Source organism: Salmo salar, chromosome 06 (genome assembly GCF_965601325.2).
Source record: "Salmo salar chromosome 06, fSalSal1, whole genome shotgun sequence".
NCBI lineage: Eukaryota > Metazoa > Chordata > Actinopteri > Salmoniformes > Salmonidae > Salmo > Salmo salar.
In genome coordinates, this window is record NC_138296.1 from 30,688,329 (window position 1) to 30,707,428 (window position 19,100).

A 19,100-nucleotide genomic window follows, 5' to 3' on the forward strand; every position below is an offset into this window, starting at 1 on the left:
GAAAGTAGTGGCAGAGACTTGAAAAAAGCATGGGCACTTTACCCTGTAATCACTTAAAAGCGGTGCTCACTCTGCCATTAGTGGCATGGAGTTCGTGGGAGGAAAAACCTGCATTCGCCATCCCCATTTTCAGTACATTGTTAACAGTTCAAGGAAAACCGTTGAGATGCCATAATGATAAGGAATGCATAGGGAAAGCTCCGATTTTTCTAGGTAATAACTGAACTTTTGCCCCCCACTCAATCAAACAAATCGGCACAGTTATATGTCACACCACTGTGCTAGATAACGACTTTGAGGTTTATATGAATAACAGACTGCCGTAAAATGCAGAATCAGAGCAGCTTATTTAGAGACAGGTGTGTAAAAGATGCAAACGTAAATTAGATGGGTGTTGGGAGGTCCCTGCTCGTGGGCAATAATCACCATAACAACCCTCAGCCCACCTTCCTTTCCCTCACCAATCAGAGAAGGACTGAAGAATAGAATGTTGTTTGATCATAATCAAGGTCACACACTCCAAGCCTTCTTATTGGATAGAAGCAGTGGTGGCCTACCTGCTCTTCTATGTTCCGGTCTGGGATCAGTGTGGTTCTGTGAGCTCAGAATGGTTACGGATACAGTGCCCCTTCAGAAAGTATTCACACCCCTTGACTTTTTCCTCATTTTGTTGGGTTACAGCCTGAATTTAAAATGGTTACATTAAGATTTTGTGTCACTGGCCCACACACAATACCACATAATGTCTTAGTGGAATGTTTACTAAGTAATGTTTACTAAGTAATTAAAAATGTTTACTAAATAATTAAAAATGAAAAGCTGAAATGTCAATATTGTATTCAACCCTTTTGTTATGGCAATCCTAAATAAGTTGAGGAGTACAAATTTGCTTAACAAGTTAGCAAGTCACATAATAAGTTGCACTCACTCTGTGTGCAATAATTGTGTTTAACATGATTTTTGGATGACTACCTCATCTCTGTACCCCACACATACAATTGTCCATAAGGTCCCTCAGTTGAGCAGTAAATTTCAAACACAGATTCAACCGCAAAGACCAGGGAGATTTTCCAATGCCTCACAAAGAAGGGCATCAATTGATAGATGGGTAAAACAAAAAGCAGACATTGAATATCTGTTTGAGCATGGTGAAGTTATTTATTACACTTTTATTACACGTATCAATACACCCAGTCACTACAAATATACAGGTGTTCTTCCTAACTCAGTTGCCGTGAAGAAGGAAATCACTCAAGGATTTCACCATGAGGCCAACAGTTACAGAGTTTAATGGCTGTGATAGTTGAAAACTGAGGATGGATCAACAACATTGTAGTTACTCCACAATACTAACCTAAATATCAGTTAAAAGAAGGAAGCCTGTACAGAATTAAAATATTCCAAAACATGCATCCTGTTTGCAGTAAGGCACAAAAGTAAAATTGCAAAAAATGTGTCAAAGAAATTAACTTTATGTCCTGAATATAAAGTGTTGTGTTTGGGGCAAATCCAATACAACACATCACTGAGTACCACTCATATCTTCGACCATGGTGATCGCTGCATCATTTTATCCTTGTCATCGGCAACGACTAGGGAGTTTTTTATAGATAAAAGTAAATAGAATAGGGGCCTCCCGAGTGGCGCAGCGGTCTGTGGCATCACTACAACCTGGGGTTTGATCCCAGGCTGTGTCATAACCGGACATGATCGGGAGTCCCATAGGGAGGCGCACAATTGGCTCTGCGTTGTCCGGATTAGGGGAAAGTTTGGCCAGGGGAGCTGTACTTGGCTCATCGCACTCTAGCGACTCCTTGTGGTTGTCTGGCCACCTGTAGGCTGACTTCGGTTGTCAGCTGAACGGAGTTTCCTCCGATACATTGGTGCGGCTGGCTTCCGGGTTAAGCGGGCGGGTGTTAAGAAGCGCGGTTTTGCGGGTCATGTTTCGGAGGACGGATGACTCGATCTTTGCCTCTCATGAGCCCGTTGAGGAGATGCAGCAATGAGACAAGATCGTAATTGGATCGCATTTGGATATGACAAAATTGGGAAGAAAAAAATGAATAATAGTAATAGGATAGCACTAAGCACAGGCAAAATCCTAGAGGAAAACTTATGTAAATAACATATTTCTGTATTTCATTTTCAATACATTTGCAAACATTTCTAAAAACATGTTTTCACTTTGTCATTATGGGGTATTGTGTGTAGATGTGTGAGATATTTTAAAATATTGAATCCATTTTGAATTCAGGCTTTAACACAACAACATGTGGAATAAGTCAAGGGGCATGAATGCTTTCTGAAGTCACTGTAAGTCTTCCTAATAGAGGGCTTTTCCATGACCAGCAGGGTTGGGTAGGTTACTTTCTAAATGTCATCCGTTACAGTTACTATTTACCTGTCCAACATTGTAATCAGTAACGTAACTTTTGGATTACCCAAACTCAATAATAGAATCTGATTACATTCAGTTACTTTTAGATTACTTTCCCCTTAAGAGGCATTAGAAGAAGACAAAAATGTATGTTACCAATTGAACGACATCTATTGCAAGATAAATGAATGTTAAAGTTTACATAGCTGGCCATATATGGATGTTAAATTTTACTTTATGGGTTGGTTATGTATGCTTCTTCTAACCCATCACTTTCTACTACATATAATAATACAATTAAAATATATCTTTACATTAAAAACCAAAGTCTATCAGAATTCCAGTCATTCCAATAAATGTAATACCCCTTGATCTTCAAGAATAGGACTTGGAAATATAGTAGTAGAGATTAGCCAAAATGTAACCCCAAAACTAAGGACTTATTAGCCATTCCTACTCTGTTGTTTATGATTAGGCTCATTGATTTGAGTTGAAAAAAAAATGCTGCGCTCACGGAATGGCATGCTTTGAGCACTACTAAAAAGTTCTATATCATTGCAAAAGGGTTTTTTAAATGATCAATTAGCCTTTTAAAATTATAAACTTGGATTAGCTAACGTGCCATTGGAACACAGGAGTGATGGTTGCTGATAATTGGCCTCTGTACGCCTATGTAGACTTTCCATTAAAAACCTGCTGTTTCCAGCTACAAGGGCACAAGGCGAGACCCAAATGCAGACAGAGGCAGATGGTAGAGCCCCGAAATGTATTATAACAAAGGGTGTAGCCAAAGGCAGGTCGGGGACAGGCCAGAGTTCATAAACCAGGTCAGAGTACAAACAGTACCAGAAGATAGACAGTCTCGAGGTCAGGCCAGGCAGGGGTCAGAAACCAGATCTGAGTCCAAAACAGTACAAGGGAATAGGCAGGCTGGTAGTCAGAACAGGCAGAGTGGTCAGGCAGGCGGGTTCGGAGTCAGGACAGGCAAGTGTCGAAACCAGTGACTTAGAAACAAACAGAGATTGAGAAAAATAGGAGCAAGAAAAACCGCTGGTTGGCTTGGCAAACAAGACAAACTGGCACAGAGAGACAGGAAACACAGGGATATATACACCGGGGATAATAAGCAACACCTGGAGGGGGTGGAGACAATCACAAGGACAGGTGAACCAGATCAGGGTGTGACAGTAGCAACTACAGATTGCCCCTTTAAGTCTATCAAAAGTGTGCAAGTTTGAGCATGTGTCCATATTTTTTATCAGCATGAATTAGATTGAGCAATAAAAGCCCCACTTTTATTCCATAGGCTGGGATCCTCACTATGCAGCTTTTGCAAGAGCACATTTTTCATTGGCTGTCCACTGGTTTCAAAAACAATGATTTATAGGAAACTTAAAGTTCTTGAAATCAACCATTATTGGGTTCAAATACACATTTAGATTTGTGAACAGCCAACCACAACAACCACAATCCGTAAGGCACAAATAGCTAAATGAGAGAGCAGCAGCGTGATTCACATCAATGAGCTATGTAGATATCAATAACAAGCTATATCCGTATCGTCGTAGACTACACCACTGCTGTCATCCTTATCTCATTGCGTTTATTAAAATGTGATAATCTTTGGATGCCAACAGCAAATGCACCATTGGAAGACATAGCTTATACTGTAGCCTACAAAAGCCTATTCCTGCTCTTTTCCCGTGATCCATCAAACACATGTGGTGTGTCATCATAGTGGTCTCTGACTTGTGGTCAGACTCGCTCAGGTGGAACAAACTTAAACTTGCGCCTTTTTTCAATGCTGATTTGAATGTCATTGAGAAAAGAGAAGTGTCAAAGATTTTTTTCCGCAAACATCCTTTCTGAATTTAAAAGTAATCCTCTAAATCCTCATCTAGTTTTTCAAAAGTATCTGTAATCTGATTACAATATTTTTGCTGGTAATGTAACAGATTACAGTTATCGTAATGTAATGTAATGTAATGTATCGTTATGTAATCCGTTACTCCCCAACCCTGATGACCAGTGTATGAGTGCTTCTATGGACATGAGTAATTGTCCAGGTGGACAGTGTTATGGTCATAGAAGGATGTGGGTAGAAAGGGAGTATGAGACACCCCTTTCTCCTCAGTAGAGCAGCTCCCTCCTTCCACAGATATGAATATGAATCTATCTAAATGATACATCAGGGGCTAAGAGCTGCCAGAACCACAGTGCAGAGACAGGGGATACATATGCATAGAGAAATCACTCTTTGTTTGCAGGTACCCGTGTTTCGGTGTCTATCTCTGACTGGGCTTAACTGTACCAGGGATGGCTCCGGTTGATAGCATAGTGACAGAAATACCCGAGTGTATAGAGACCAATATGGACCCAGCCTGCATGAATGGAGAATATCAACATCAGCAGCATGTCCCAGCATAGACAGTAATCTGTCAATGTCAAAACACATTGGTCCAAACCTAACAGACCAAAAAGCAGATTGAATGGGATTCAACATGCACTAGCATCCCAGTAAACAGGTTGTTTTGGTCGTCAGCATGACCTTGGTTCATTTGACTAAAGTATCTCTGTCTGCTAATTAGAGCTTACATTAGAGTTAATAAGCATCAGCCCAAACCATTCACACACTCAAGTGTTCCCTTTGAACCCTCGCCAGCTAACTGCGCAGGTAACATCACGTTTAATTACCCAGCGGTCATTTCAACTTTCCTGATATGTCTGTGAGTTTCTGTGAGTGTGTGTATAACACAGATAACGCATATCTGCACTGCCCAACACTGCTCCCCTACAGATGTACTGTGGTAATGGTGCTCTGAACTCTCCTCCTCTGAAGTTGTTGGTTGTCTATTAGGGACCACCATCATCATCATCCTCTCTCTGGAGCTTCTTGTCAGACCCACTCTGTCTCTAGAAACAGTAATGATGTACTGTATGAGTGACAGGGAGGGCTAGGACCAGGTCAACATCCTATTAACACCTTACCACACCTCATCAGCCACGCCACGGTGGAAGTGTCAATCAAAAGTTGCCAGGGTGGTTCTGTCATTTTGGTACCCCTCAGACAGTTGTCTGACCCTGCTGTCTCTCCTTCATCTTGTTCCCTCCCACTCAGTTATTATCTCCATCTCTGCTTGCCTCCAGTCATTCTGTCAGAGGGAGGAGAGTAATGACTCCTCACACCACCACAGAAATATCAAATAACCTTGGTACCTGGCCAAGGGGCGGTTACAGGCAATACCTGTAAAGTAGCAAACTAAAGTAAAGAGACACTTCTCAGAGTTCTCATGCACTGAGGCCATTACTTTTCTGAAAACAGGATGTTAGAATATGGACCATGAGTATCAGCATTCTCAAATTAGCTCCACCCTGTCTGCTATCAATAAATGACCAGTGCTTGACTTGGGCAGGAGCTCACCGAACTGAGTACCGGCACCTCAAATGTTCTACTGCTTGAGCTCCTGTTCCTCTTATAGAATATTAGCACCTAAATATAAAAAAGGACCGGCACCCAAAATGATTACCGGCACCTATTTCTGTGTAAATGACAATGTTGCTTATAATACCAGATGTGGTTATGAAGGATTGCTTCATACTCAGCAGTGTTTGAGTCGATATGTCAGACCACGATGGCCTATTTATTGTCTTACCTCCCTAATCTTGCTTCATTTGCACACACTGTATGTAGACTTTTCTACTGTGTTATTGACTGTACGTTTGTTCATTCCATGTGTAACTCTGTGATGTTTGTGTTGCACTGCTTTGCTTTATCTTGGCCAGGTCGCAGTTGTAAATGAGAACTTGTGATGGCCTACCTAGTTAAATAAAGGTGAAATAAAAATAAATAAAATAAAGATATGCACAAGCCATTACAGAACTACAAACATTGACTGTTGTCAGGGTCTTCATACACCCCCGTCCGTCTATTGTGATCAGTTTGGCTAGAATGGTCTTGTTGACATTGCACGCTTCAAGCCACTAAACTTCAAAGTTGTCTTTGGTGATGAAATGCTGTTGCTGCTCTTTCTTCATTACTTTATTTTAAATGAATCGCTAAGGCGTTGATTGAACCCTGCCATGTTAACATAATGTTAGCTGACCCCGTCCACAGGGCAGTCAGGGCACGAAGCAGGAGAACAGAGATGAGCTGCCAATTAGACGCCTGCCTTCGTCTCGTCCACCCAACATAACTTATTAGCATTCACAATAAACAGTGTGAATGTCTGGGAGCAAGACATCGCCCTAAGGCATGCTGTGACCCAGCCTGCATGTCGACCAGCCTCTCCCAGGGTGAAGTCAAAGACGACACGGCCATTAGAGAGCCACCTTCCACTGTGATGAAAGGTCAGTTGTTGTTAGTTAGCGCCAGACAGACGACAGACACCTTCCCACTGTGTTTGAAGACTTGCCTGTCCCTGGCTAATGCCGAAGCCAACAGTTAGACATATGAAAATAAAGCTTTACAAAGAGACAAGTCATTATGCCTGCAGTGTGCTGTGGCTGTGATGGGTACAATAGCGAGAATGGTTAATGACTTCATGTGTTCAGCTGTCATTATTTTGAACAGCTTTATGATAAATATGCCTACGCTTTGTTTCTTCAACTATTATTGTAACGGGCTCCGAAGTCCTTTTCCTCATTTGTTACACACACACACACACACACACACACACACACACACACACACACACACACACACACACACACACACACACACACACACACACACACACACACACACACACACACACACACACACACACACACACACACAGAGAGAGATGGGATAATATACTATCTTGTTACCATTACAAAATACTCTGAAGAAAATGTATCAAAATGAAATACAAGATGCTAATTAGTATTTTCCCAAATTTTCTAAATACAAAATACATTTTCAAATACACGGATTCACTAAAACAACATTCTCAGTAACGGTTATAAAAACATTGTACTTGTTATGACTTTGATACGTTGTTGTTTATCTACCTTAGTTGAATTCAGTGACTAAGTCGCTCTGGATATGAGTGTCTGCTAAATGACCAAAATATAAATGTAAAAATGAACACTTGCAAAGTACACTAGGCATTATTAATCGGCCTTGTTTTGGGGGACGAAGCTCAAAATAATATATTTTGACAATTACATTTATAAGACAGCCTTATCACACCATACAATCATCAGACTTCTGATACCAATGCAGGGTGAAAGGGGGCCACAAAACTGTGAACCGCAACAAAAAAAATGGTATCGAAAAGTATTTTGTATTTTGAAAATACAAATTACAGGTCTCGAAGTCTTGTTACAAATTACAATGGATTGTAGTTCAGAAGTAATTTAACATAAATGTAACATAAAACTGCCCATCTATGCACACACACACACACACACACACACACACACACACACACACACACAGAGAAAATACAAATAAGAATTTAACTAAACTTCATCCAATTTGGTTATGCCAATACACTGATGGATTATCTCTCTCAGACGGACACTATCTTTTCTTTATTCTGTCGTTTCTTCCCCCTCGCTCTACTGTTTATCTCCTCCTGTTGCTGTCTGTGCTACCACAGGCCTCTGAAGTGCAGGGCGTATCTATACGACCTCTCAATTAGTTTAGATTGTTCAGATGAGTTTATTAGTCAGGGATGCAAATGTAATCGCAGGGTACAGTGAAATTCTTAGTTCAGCTGATGGGGTCACCGTGGAGACGACAGGAAACGTGACTCAGGAAGAGGAAGTCCAGTCACGCGCTACGCCCCCTCTCCTTCCCCATTCACTTCCCTTTCTCAATTCAGCAAGACTGACACCGCGAATCCATACTGCTGATGGCCAGCCAGATATGTCTGTCTGCCATATCTACCGTTATGTTGACCTCTGTTAAAATGCTGCATGTTTTACACTATTTCAATCGATTCACTTTGATAAGAGCAGAATGGTTTCTGTTTGTGAAAAATAAATAACCAGGACACAACGAGCGTTCAATGCTAAACAAGCAAAGGCCAAGGCAGTCTTGTGACATGCTGACCCCAACTCATTCAATTTGTTTCCTTTTTATTTAACTTTTATTTAAACTAGGCCAGTCAGTTAATCTTATTTACAATGACGGCCTACCAAAAGGCAAAAGGGCTCCTGCAGCAACAAGGGTTTGGGATTAAAAATAAAAATAAATTAAATAAAACTATAGGACAAAACACACATCACGACAAGAGAGACACCACAACCCTACATAAAGAGAGACCTAAGACAAAAACATAGCAAGGCAGCAACACATGACAACACAGTATGGTAGTAACACAACATGACAACAACATGGTAGCAACACAACGTGGCAGCAGCACAGGGTATAAACATTATTGGGCACAGACAATAGCACAAAGGGTAAGAAGGTAGAGACAATAATACATCACGCAAAGCAGCCACAACTGTCAGTAAGAGTGTCCATGATTGAGTCTTTGAATGAAGAGATTGAGATAAAACTGTCCAGTTTGAGTGTTTGTTGCAGCTCGTTCCAGTCGCTAGCCGCAGCGAACTGAAAAGACGAGCGACCTATGGATGTGTGTGCTTTGGGGACCTTTAACAGAATGTGACTGGTAGGACGGGTGTTGTATGTGGAGAATGAGGCCTGCAGTAGATATCTCAGATAGGGAGGAGTGAGGCCTAAGAGGGTTTTATAAATAAGCATAGACCAGTGGATCTTGCGACAGGTATACAGAGATGACCACTTTACAGAGGAGTACAGAGTGCAGTGATGTGTCCTATTAGAAGCATTGGTGGCAAATCTGATGGCCGAATGGTAAAGAACATCTAGCTGCTCGAGAGCACCCTAACTTGATAATCTATAAATGACGTCTCCGTAATCTAGCTTGGGTAGGATGGTCATCTGAATCAGGCTTAGTTTGGCAGTTGGGGTGAAAAAGGAGCGATTACAATAGAGGAAACCAAGTGTAGATTTAACTTTAGCCTGCAGCTTTGATATGTGCTGAGAAAAGGACAGTGCTCTGCCTAGCCATACTCCTAAGTACTTGTATGAGGTGACTACCTCAAGCTCTAAACCCTCAAAGGTAGTAATCACACCTGTGGGAAGAGGGCCATTCTTCTTACCAAACCACATTACCTTTTTTTCGGAGGTGTTCAGAACAAGGTTAAGGGTAGAGAAAGCTTGTTGGACACTGAGAAAGCCTTGTTGTAGAGTGTTTAACACAAAATCCGGGGAGGGGCCAGCTCAGTGTAAGACTGAATCATCTGCATATAAATGGATGAGAGAGCTTCCTACTGCCTGAGCTATGTTGTTGATGTAAATTGAGAAGAGTGTTGGGCCTTGGATCGAGCCTTGGTGTACACCCTTGTTGACAGGCAGTAGCTGAGACAGCAGATGTTGTGACTTTCTACACTGCACTCTTTGAGAGAGGTAGTTAGCAAACCAGGCCAAAGACCCTTCAGGGTCACCAATACTCCTTATCCGGCCCACAAGAATGGAATGGTCTACCGTATCAAAAGCTTTGGCCAAGTCAATAAAAAGAGGATTTTGGTTCTAGTTTTCTATTTCTATGTTTCTTTTTCTATGTGTGGCCAAGTATGGCTTCCAATCAGAGGCAGGTGTCTTTCGTTGTCTCTGATTGGAAGCCATACTTAGGCATCCTGTTTTTTCTGTTTTTGTGGGTGGTTGTTTTCTGTATAGCCGGGTGCCTTACAGAACTGTTGATTGTCGTTTGTTATTTTTGTTTAAGTGTTCACTCTCTCTAAATAGATACACGAAGATGAGCACTATACCCGCTGCGTTTTGGTCACCTTTCATCGACACCTGTGACAACAGTACTACACATGACTGGATCCTCCTCTATTTCTCTTTGATAGAATAAGCAGGTAATGAGACACCTATCTCGCTCATCCCATTTATTTTGCTGGCAGGCAGGGGAAAAGTGATGGAGTAAATTAAAATTTGAAGCTTTAAGAGCCAGCCAACTGGTTTTATCAGTCCTTCTCACTCAGCGAGGGGCACCAGGCTTAAAGCTTAAATTCCACTTCCATAAGCAGTCTATTGTGATGTGCTGTTATTGTTCGCCAAATCGATTTCCATTATGGGTGAATTTAGAAGGCTTTTCATGGTAAACCAAAGCAGCACGAGAGAGAGAGAGAGAGATAATAAATGAGAGAGGGATACAGAGAGGAAGGATTAAAGTGTGTGAAAAAGGCCTTTGAGTTGCAAGGTGTGCACTTTCCCCCCCTCTCGACGCTGCAGCATTTTAAGTGGTTCTGTTGTGAAGATGAATAATTCAGAGAGAGAGAGTGCTGCTAAGCAAGGCTACCTGGCACTATGGAGGGCTTCAGCCACACTAACACACCCCTGGGTGCCGTACGCACGCCTGGCATTGCCTTCCTCTTCCTGAATGTCAGAGCCAAGTTAGCACTGTGAAACTACACAACTTCCCCATAACCAAACATAATTCATGCACATTAAACAAATGTCACCTTTTCTGTGATGTGTTGTGAAACTTTGTGGAATGGGATATATCTCCCAATCCAAACGTAATTTACCATTCCAGTCGATAATGTATTTTATAAGAGAGCATGTTTAGCGTGGAAGGTTGGTGATACAGTAGGACACAAGATAGCTGTTGTTGCTGCCAGACTGATATTTATGTTCATGGAGAGAGAGTGAGAGAGATAGAGAGAGGAGGGGGAGAGAGAGATAGACAGAGAGAGAGTGTGATAGAGAGAGAGAGCGAGATAGAGAGAGATAGACAGAGAGTGAGATCGACAGAGAGAGAGGAAGAGAAAGAGAGTGAGCTGGGAGATCGAAAGAGGCGAGAGAGAGCGAGAGAGAGAGAGAGAGAGAGACTTATAAAGAAGATCCCTCCCCTGAGTGGAAATGATCCCGGCCGGATGGGAATTAAATCCAGGCTGTGCTTGGTGCCAGATCCCCGGTGACCCATAACCTGAGAGCACCGTTCCATCCCCAGGATTAATTGACTTTACACGGGGGAGGCCATGCACAGAGCACTGCCCTCACCTCTGCTGAATGAGCTCATCCATTAACATGCTGCCTGTAGATGGACTGCAGTCACAAACTCAATGATCTTACCTATTTGAATCCCCTATGAAACAAACTTGCTTTATACCATGGCATTGCTGAATACTTGTTTCTGAATGGCTTGAAGGGCATACTAGAGCGTGCATTATTCCTTCCGTGTCCTCTCTGCAACTGTATTAGCCTATATATTTTTTGTATTTTAGCTGAACGTATATTACTGTAGGTCATGGGTAATGCTAGCCAAATAGAAGAGCATGTGGATGTGTGGGGAGCTGTCCTCCTCCTGACTCTGCTGAAATATAAAGGTAAATGAGCAGCCAGGGGTGATACATCATCTTAAACTGGAGCTCAGCACCAATGGCTCCTCACAGCCCAGAACAGCCCGACTCAGCCCAGAACAGAACAGAACAGCCCAGTCCAGCCTACCCCACAGCCCTGACACAACTTTATTCTACTTACATACTTTACAATATGTTTTGTTATCTGTACAGTGCAGCACATAGAGATGTGTTTTTAGATTAGATAATTTCGACAGTGGTACACTGCCTGCTAAAGTGTTAGTTCTCTTCCCTCCTCTGAAGGCTGTACTCAGTGGGGTCACAAAGAGCAGCCTGCATGTCTGAGAGACGTCAAATAAAAGAGGAAGTTACCTTCAGGTCATGTTCTCACCGAATACTGATTTAATTGCATTCTCTCTCTCTCTCTTTTACCCCCAGAATGTAGAATGTGGCGTCTAGCCATCCCTCGGTTGCAGTCTGTCTATCTCAGGTACATTTCTGTTCCTGCTGTCGCTCTGAGTGGAGGGGAGTGGGCATGTGAGAGGAACGACCACATCAGTGGCCTGCTACCCCAGGCTCATCAATCACATCTGGTCACACATTCACACTCATTATTTTTTATAACTCTGGCTCCAAGGCGGCTCCTCCGGCGCCCGCCTCACCTGTCATGGTCTTTGCAGGGCTAATGGGAGGTGAGTAATGGGTGAGGGGTGGAGGACATGTGGCAGGTCCTTATCACAGACAGGAAGAAACGGACAGGTAGGAACAGGCACGTCTCACTCACACAGTCCATCAGCTGTGTGTATGCTGTCAGAGGTGATGTCTGAGCTCTGATAAGGCCGTTTAGAGTGTTGTGTAGGCTACATCACCATAGTGATAATGACCATTATCAATCAGTCCCTCTATCTCTCCATGGGGGAGCAGCATTGACCTTGAAGGAGTTTGGAGAAGTTCTGAAAATAAATAACCTGAGTGGTGCTATAACTCCCAGCCGTACCCCTGGCTCCAGTGACCTTTTAACCTAAACACAGTGCTTATTTTGGCTGAGTATCGCCATAGGTTGAGCTACATGGAGAAGCTTCCTGAGACACAGTAATGATGTGTGTCAGCCCATTCTGTTACCACTGAATATTTCATGTTCCAAGGGGAAGATAAAGAGGTACATGTCTCACAGCCAATTAACAAAATGAACTAACATACCATTATCTTGATTAACTAGCAAATAATTAATTCCATTAACTAGCAGCCTATTAACTTAAAGGCTACTACCATTTGCTGTGTCAGTTGCCTTTCTTGGATTGTGGTCATGTGCTTGCCCACCTCCTCCCATCCATAAAGGCCCCATCTTTCCCAGTTAGGTCCCCCACACACCTGATCAGACAGTCCTCCATCTACGCTCTCTAGCCTGTCTGGATGAAAGAGCGAACATAGATGTGATCTGGAATATGATGTCTAGTAAAACAAATATAAATGCAAATGTATAATGACCATGAATGTCAGGTATGATGGTTGACATGGACAGTGTACAGTGAGGGAAAAAAGTATTTGATCCCCTGCTGATTTTGTACGTTTGCCCACTGACAAAGAAATGATCAGTCTATAATTTTAATGGTAGGTTAATTTGAACAGTGAGAGACAGAATAACCACAAAAAATCCAGAAAAACGCATGTCAAAAATGTTATAAAATGATGTGCATTTTAATGAGGGAAATAAGTATTTGACCCCTCTGCAAAACATGACTTAGTACTTGGTGGCAAAACCCTTGTTGGCAATCACAGAGGTCAGATGTTTCTTGTAGTTTGCCACCAGGTTTGCACACATCTCAGGAGGGATTTTGTCCCACTCCTCATTGCAGATCTTCTCCAAGTCATTAAGGTTTCGAGGCTGACGTTTGGAAACTCGAAACTTCAGCTCCCTCTACAGATTTTCTATGGGATTAAGGTCTGGAGACACTCCAGGACCTTAATGTGCTTCTTCTTGAGCCACTCTTTTGTTGCCTTGGCCGTGTGTTTTGGGTCATTGTCATGCTGGAATACCCATCCACGACCCATTTTCAATGCCCTGGCTGAGGGAAGGAGGTTCTCACCCAAGATTTGACGGTACATGGCCCCGTCCATCATCCCTTCGATGCGGTGAAGTTGTCCTGTCCCCTTAGCAGAAAAACACCCCCAAAGCATAATGTTTCCACCTCCATGTTGGTGTTCTTGGGGTCATAGGCAGCATTCCTCCTCCTCGTTAACACAGCGAGTTGAGTTGATGCCAAAGAGCTCCATTTTGGTCTCATCTGACCACAACACTTTCACCCAGTTGTCCTCTGAATCATTCAGATGTTCATTGGCAAACTTCAGACGGGCATGTATATGTGCTTTCTTGAGCAGGGGGACCTTGCGGGCGCTGCAGGATTTCAGTCCTTCACGGCATAGTGTGTTACCAATTGTTTTCTTGGTGACTATAGTCCCAGCTGCCTTGAGATCATTGACAAGATCCTCCCGTGTAGTTATGGGCTGATTCCTCACCGTTCTCATGATCAGGTGAGATCTTGCATGGAGCCCCAGGCCGAGGGAGATTGACAGTTCTTTTATGTTTCTTCCATTTGCGAATAATCGCACCAACTGTTGTCACCTTCTCACCAAGCTACTTGGCAATGATCTTGTAGCCCATTCCAGCCTTGTGTAGGTCTACAATCTTGTCCCTGACATCCTTAGAGAGCTCTTTGGTCTTGGCCATGGTGGAGAGTTTGGAATCTGATTGATTGATTGCTTCTGTGGACAGGTGTCTTTTATACAGGTAACAAACTGAGATTAGGAGCACTCCTTTAAGAGTGGCCCTCCGATTTGACACACTGAACTCTATCAGAGAAGTAGTTGGTAAACAAGGCGAGGCAATCATTTGAGAAACCAAGGCTGTCAAGTCTGCCAATAAGAATGTGGTGATTGACAGAGTCGAAAGCAATGGCCAGGTCGATGAATATGGCTGCACAGTAATGTCTCTTATCGATGGCGGTTATGATATCCTTTAGGACCTTGAGCATGGCTGAGGTGCACCCATGACCAGCTCTGAAACCAGATTGCATAGCGAAGAAGGTACAGTGGGATTCGAAATGGTCGGTAATCTGTTTGTTAACTTGGCTTCCAAAGAACTTAGAAAGGCAGGGTAGGATAGATATAGGTCTGTAGCAGTTTGGGTCTAGAGTGTCACCCCCATTGAAGAGGGGGATGACCGCGGCAGCTTTCCAATCTTTGGGAATCTCAGACGATACGAAAGAGAGTTTGAACAGGCTAGTAATTGGGGTTGCAACAATTTTGGCAGATAGTTTTAGAAAGAGAGGGTCCAGATTGTCTAGCCCAGCTGATTTGTAGGGGTCCAGATTTTGCAGCTCTTTCAGAACATCAGCTATCTGGATTTGGGTGAAGGAGAGATGGTGGGGGCTTTGCCGGGTTGCTGTGGAGGGTGCCGGGCAGTTGACCGGGGTAGGGGTAGCCAGGTGGAAAGCATGGCCAGCCGTAGAGAAATGCTTATTGAAATTCTCAATTATAGTGGATTTATCGGTGGTAACAATGTTTCCTAGCCTCAGAGCAGTGGGCAGCTGGGAGGAGGTGCTCTTATTCTCCATGGACTTTACAGTGTCCCAGAACTTTTTTGAGTTTGTACTACAGGATGCAAATTTCTGTTTGAAAAAGCTAGCCTTTGCTTTCCTAACTGCCTGTGTATATTTGTTCCCAACTTCCCTGAAAAGTTACATATCACGGGGGCTATTCGATGGTAATGCAGAACACCACATGATGTTTTTGTGCTGGTCAAGGGTGGACAGGTCTGGAGTGAACCAAGGACTATATCTATTCCTAGTTTAAAAAAATTTAATGGGGCATGCTTATTTAAGATGGTGAGGAAGGCACTTTTAAAGAATAACCAGGCATCCTCTACTGACGGGATGAGGTCAATGTCATTCCAGGATACCCCGGCCAGGTCGATTAGAAAGGCCTGCTCGCAGAAGTGTTTTAGGGAGCGTTTGACAGTGATGAGGGGTGGTCGTTTGGTCGCAGACCCATTACGGATGCAGGCAATGAGTCAGTGATCGTTGTGATCTTGATTGAAAACAGCAGAGGTGTATTTGGAGGGCGAGTTAGTTAGGATGCTATCTATGAGGGTGCCCGTGTTTACGGATTTGGGGTTGTACCTGGTAGGTTCATTGATAATCTGTGTGAGATTGAGGGCATCAAGCTTAGATTATAGGATGGCCGGGGTGTTAAGCATGTCCCAGTTTAGATCACCTAGTAGCACGAGCTCAGAAGATAGATGGGGGCAATCAATTCACATATGGTGTCGAGGGCACAGCTGGTGGCAGAGGGTGGTCTATAGCAAGCGGCAACAGTGAGAGACGTTTCTGGAAAGGTACATTTTTAGAAGTAGAAGCTCGAATTGTTTGGGTACAGACTTGGATAGTAATAGAGAACTTTGCAGGCTATCTTTGCAGTAGATTGCAACACCGCCCCCTTTGGCAGTTCTATCTTGGCGGAAAATGTTATAGTTAGGGATGGAGATTTCAGGGTTTTTGATGGTTTTCCTAAACCAGGATTCAGACACGGCTAAGACATCCGGGTTGGCAGAGTGTGTTAAAGCAGTGAGTAAAACAAATTTAGGCAGTAGGCTTCTAATGTTAACATGCATGAAACCAAGGCTTTTACGGTTACAGAAGTCAACATATGAGAGCACCTGAGGAGTGGGAGTGGAGCTTGGCACTGCAGGACCTGGATTAACCTCTACATCACCAGAGGAACAGAGGAGAAGTAGGATAAGGGTACGGCTAAAGGCTATACGAACTGGCCGTCTAGGACGTTCGGAACAGAGAGTATAAGGAGCAGGTTTCTGGGCACAATAGCATAGATTCAAGGCATAGTGTACAGACAACGGTAAGGTAAGAAGTGAGTACATTGGAGATAAACCTAGGCATTGAGTAATGATGAGAGAGATATAGTCTCTAGAGACGTTTAAACCAGGTGAAGTCATTGCATATGTAGGAGGTGGAACAACATGGTTGGTTAAGGCATATTGAGCAGGGCTAGAGGCTCTACGGTGAAATAAGACAGTAATCACTAACCAGGACAGTAATGGACAAGGCATATTGATATTAGAGAGAGGCATGCGTAGCCAAGTGAACATATTGGTCCAGTGAGTGGTTGGGCTGGCTGGGGACATGGCGATTCAGACAGTTAGCAGGCCGGTGCTAACAAGCTAGCAGATAGTAGGCCAGGGCCAACAAGCTAGCAGTTAGCAGACTGGGTTAGCAAGCAAGCAGTTAGCAGACCGGGGCAAGCAAGCTAGCAGTTAGCAGACCGGGGCAAGCAAGCTAGCAGTTAGCAGACCGGGGCAAGCAAGCTAGCAGTTAGCAGACCGGGGCAAGCAAGCTAGCAGTTAGCAGACCGGGGCAAGCAAGTTAGCAGTTAGCAGACCGGGGCTAGCAAGTTAGCAGAAGGGCCTTTGGGAGACGTCGCGATGGAGGTAAGTCTGTTTTTGCCTTTTCGTGCGGTGACGTCGATAGACCAGCTCTCAGGTTGAGCGCTTCAAATTCCTTGGTGTCCATATCAACAACAAATTAGAATGGTCCAAACACACCAAGACAGTCGTGAAGAGGGCACGACAAAGCCTATTCCCCCTCAGGAAACTACAAAGATTTGGCATGGGTCCTGAGATCCTCAAAAGGTTCTACAGCTGCAACATCGAGAGCATCCTGACCGGTTGCATCACTGCCTGGTACGGCAATTGCTCGGCCTCCGACCGCAAGGCACTACAGAGGGTAGTGCGTACGGCCCAGTACATCACTGGGGCAAAGCTGCCTGCCATCCAGGACCTCTACACCAGGCGTTGTCAGAGGAAGGCCCTGAAAATTGTCAAAGACCCCAGCCACCCCAGTCATAGACTGTTCTCTCTACTACCGCATGGCAAGCGGTACCGTAGTGTCAAGTCTATGACAAAAAGACTTCTCAACAGTTTTTACCCCCCAGCCATAAGACTCCTGAACAGGTAACCAAATGGTTACCTGGACTATTTGCATTGTGTGCCCTCCCCCTGCCCCCCTCCCTGCTACTCTCTGTTTATCTTATATGCATAGTCACTTTAACTATACATTCATGTACATACTACCTCAATTGTCCCGACCAACCAGTGCTCCCGTGCATTGGCTAACCGGGCTATCTGCATTGTGTCCCACCACCCGCCAACCCCTCTTTTTACGCTACTGCTACTCTCTGTTCATCATATATGCATAGTCACTTTAACCATACCACCTCAATAAGCCTGACTAACCGGTGTCTGTATATAGCCTTGCTACTCTTATTTTCAAATGTCTTTTTACTGTTGTTTTATTTCTTTACTTACCTACACACACAGATACCTTTTTTTTCTTTGCACTATTGGTTAGAGCCTGTAAGTAAGCATTTCACTGTAAGGTCTACACCTGTTGTATGCGGCGCACGTGACAAATAAACTTTGATTTGATTTGATTAGTAGGGTTCCAAGTAGCTCTAGGTAGCTAGCAGGCCGCGGTTAGCAGAATGGGCCTTCAGCGGACGTCGCGCCTGAGGGGCCTGTTGGAATCCTTGGGCAGATTATGTCGGTATTCCAGTCGTAGAGGATCGGCGGGGTTCCGTGTCCCGTACCGGCAGTAGAAGGGGTCCGGATATTGTAGCCCAGGAGTGGGCTTTGGTGGTAGCCCAGGAGCCCTAGCCAGGCTAGCTTCAGGCTAATTGGTGCTTGCTCTGGGATGGAAACGCTAGCCAGGAGTAGTCACCTGGGATTGTGGTTAGCTAGTTGCGAAGATCCAGATGAAAATGTTCAGAGTCTGCGGTAAGAATCCGGGGATATGGAGAGAAAAAAATAGGTCCGTTATGCTCTGGTTTGAGTCACGTTGTATGGACTGGCGAGAGCTTTCTGAGCTGAAGGTTAGCTGATGACTGCTAGAAGTGGTTTGCTGACTGATAGCTGGTAGGTAGTTAGCTGGCTAGCTTCAGTTGAGGGATTCCAGATCCAAAGTAAATAGAAATACTTTAGGAAAAAAAAACAGATCCACGCCACATTGGGTGAGACTGGTTGCTGGAGAGTATTTAGAAGTTGAAGTTCAGGAAAATATTTCAAAAAAGATATGCAAAGAAAAATATATAAAAAGATATATACAAGGGACACGACAGGACAAGGACAAAGACGTCTGACTGCTAAGCCATCTTAGATGGCGTGTTGTATTCATGATGCCATTTATTTTGTGAAGTGCACCAGTCCCTCCTGCAGCAAAGCACCCACACAACATGGTGCTGCCACCCCCGTGCTTCACGTTTGGGATGGTGTTCCTCGGCTTGCAAGCGTCCCCCTTTTTCCTCCAAACATAACGATGGTCATTATGGCCAA

At 43.8% G+C, this 19,100-nt stretch overlaps 1 protein-coding gene across 2 annotated transcripts in view; it reads right to left on the bottom strand.

The window, feature by feature from the left end:
• Positions 1-19,100, bottom strand: part of LOC106606842 (acid-sensing ion channel 2) — a 469,551-nt gene that overhangs the window by 41,286 nt on the left and 409,165 nt on the right. The window lies entirely within an intron of this gene.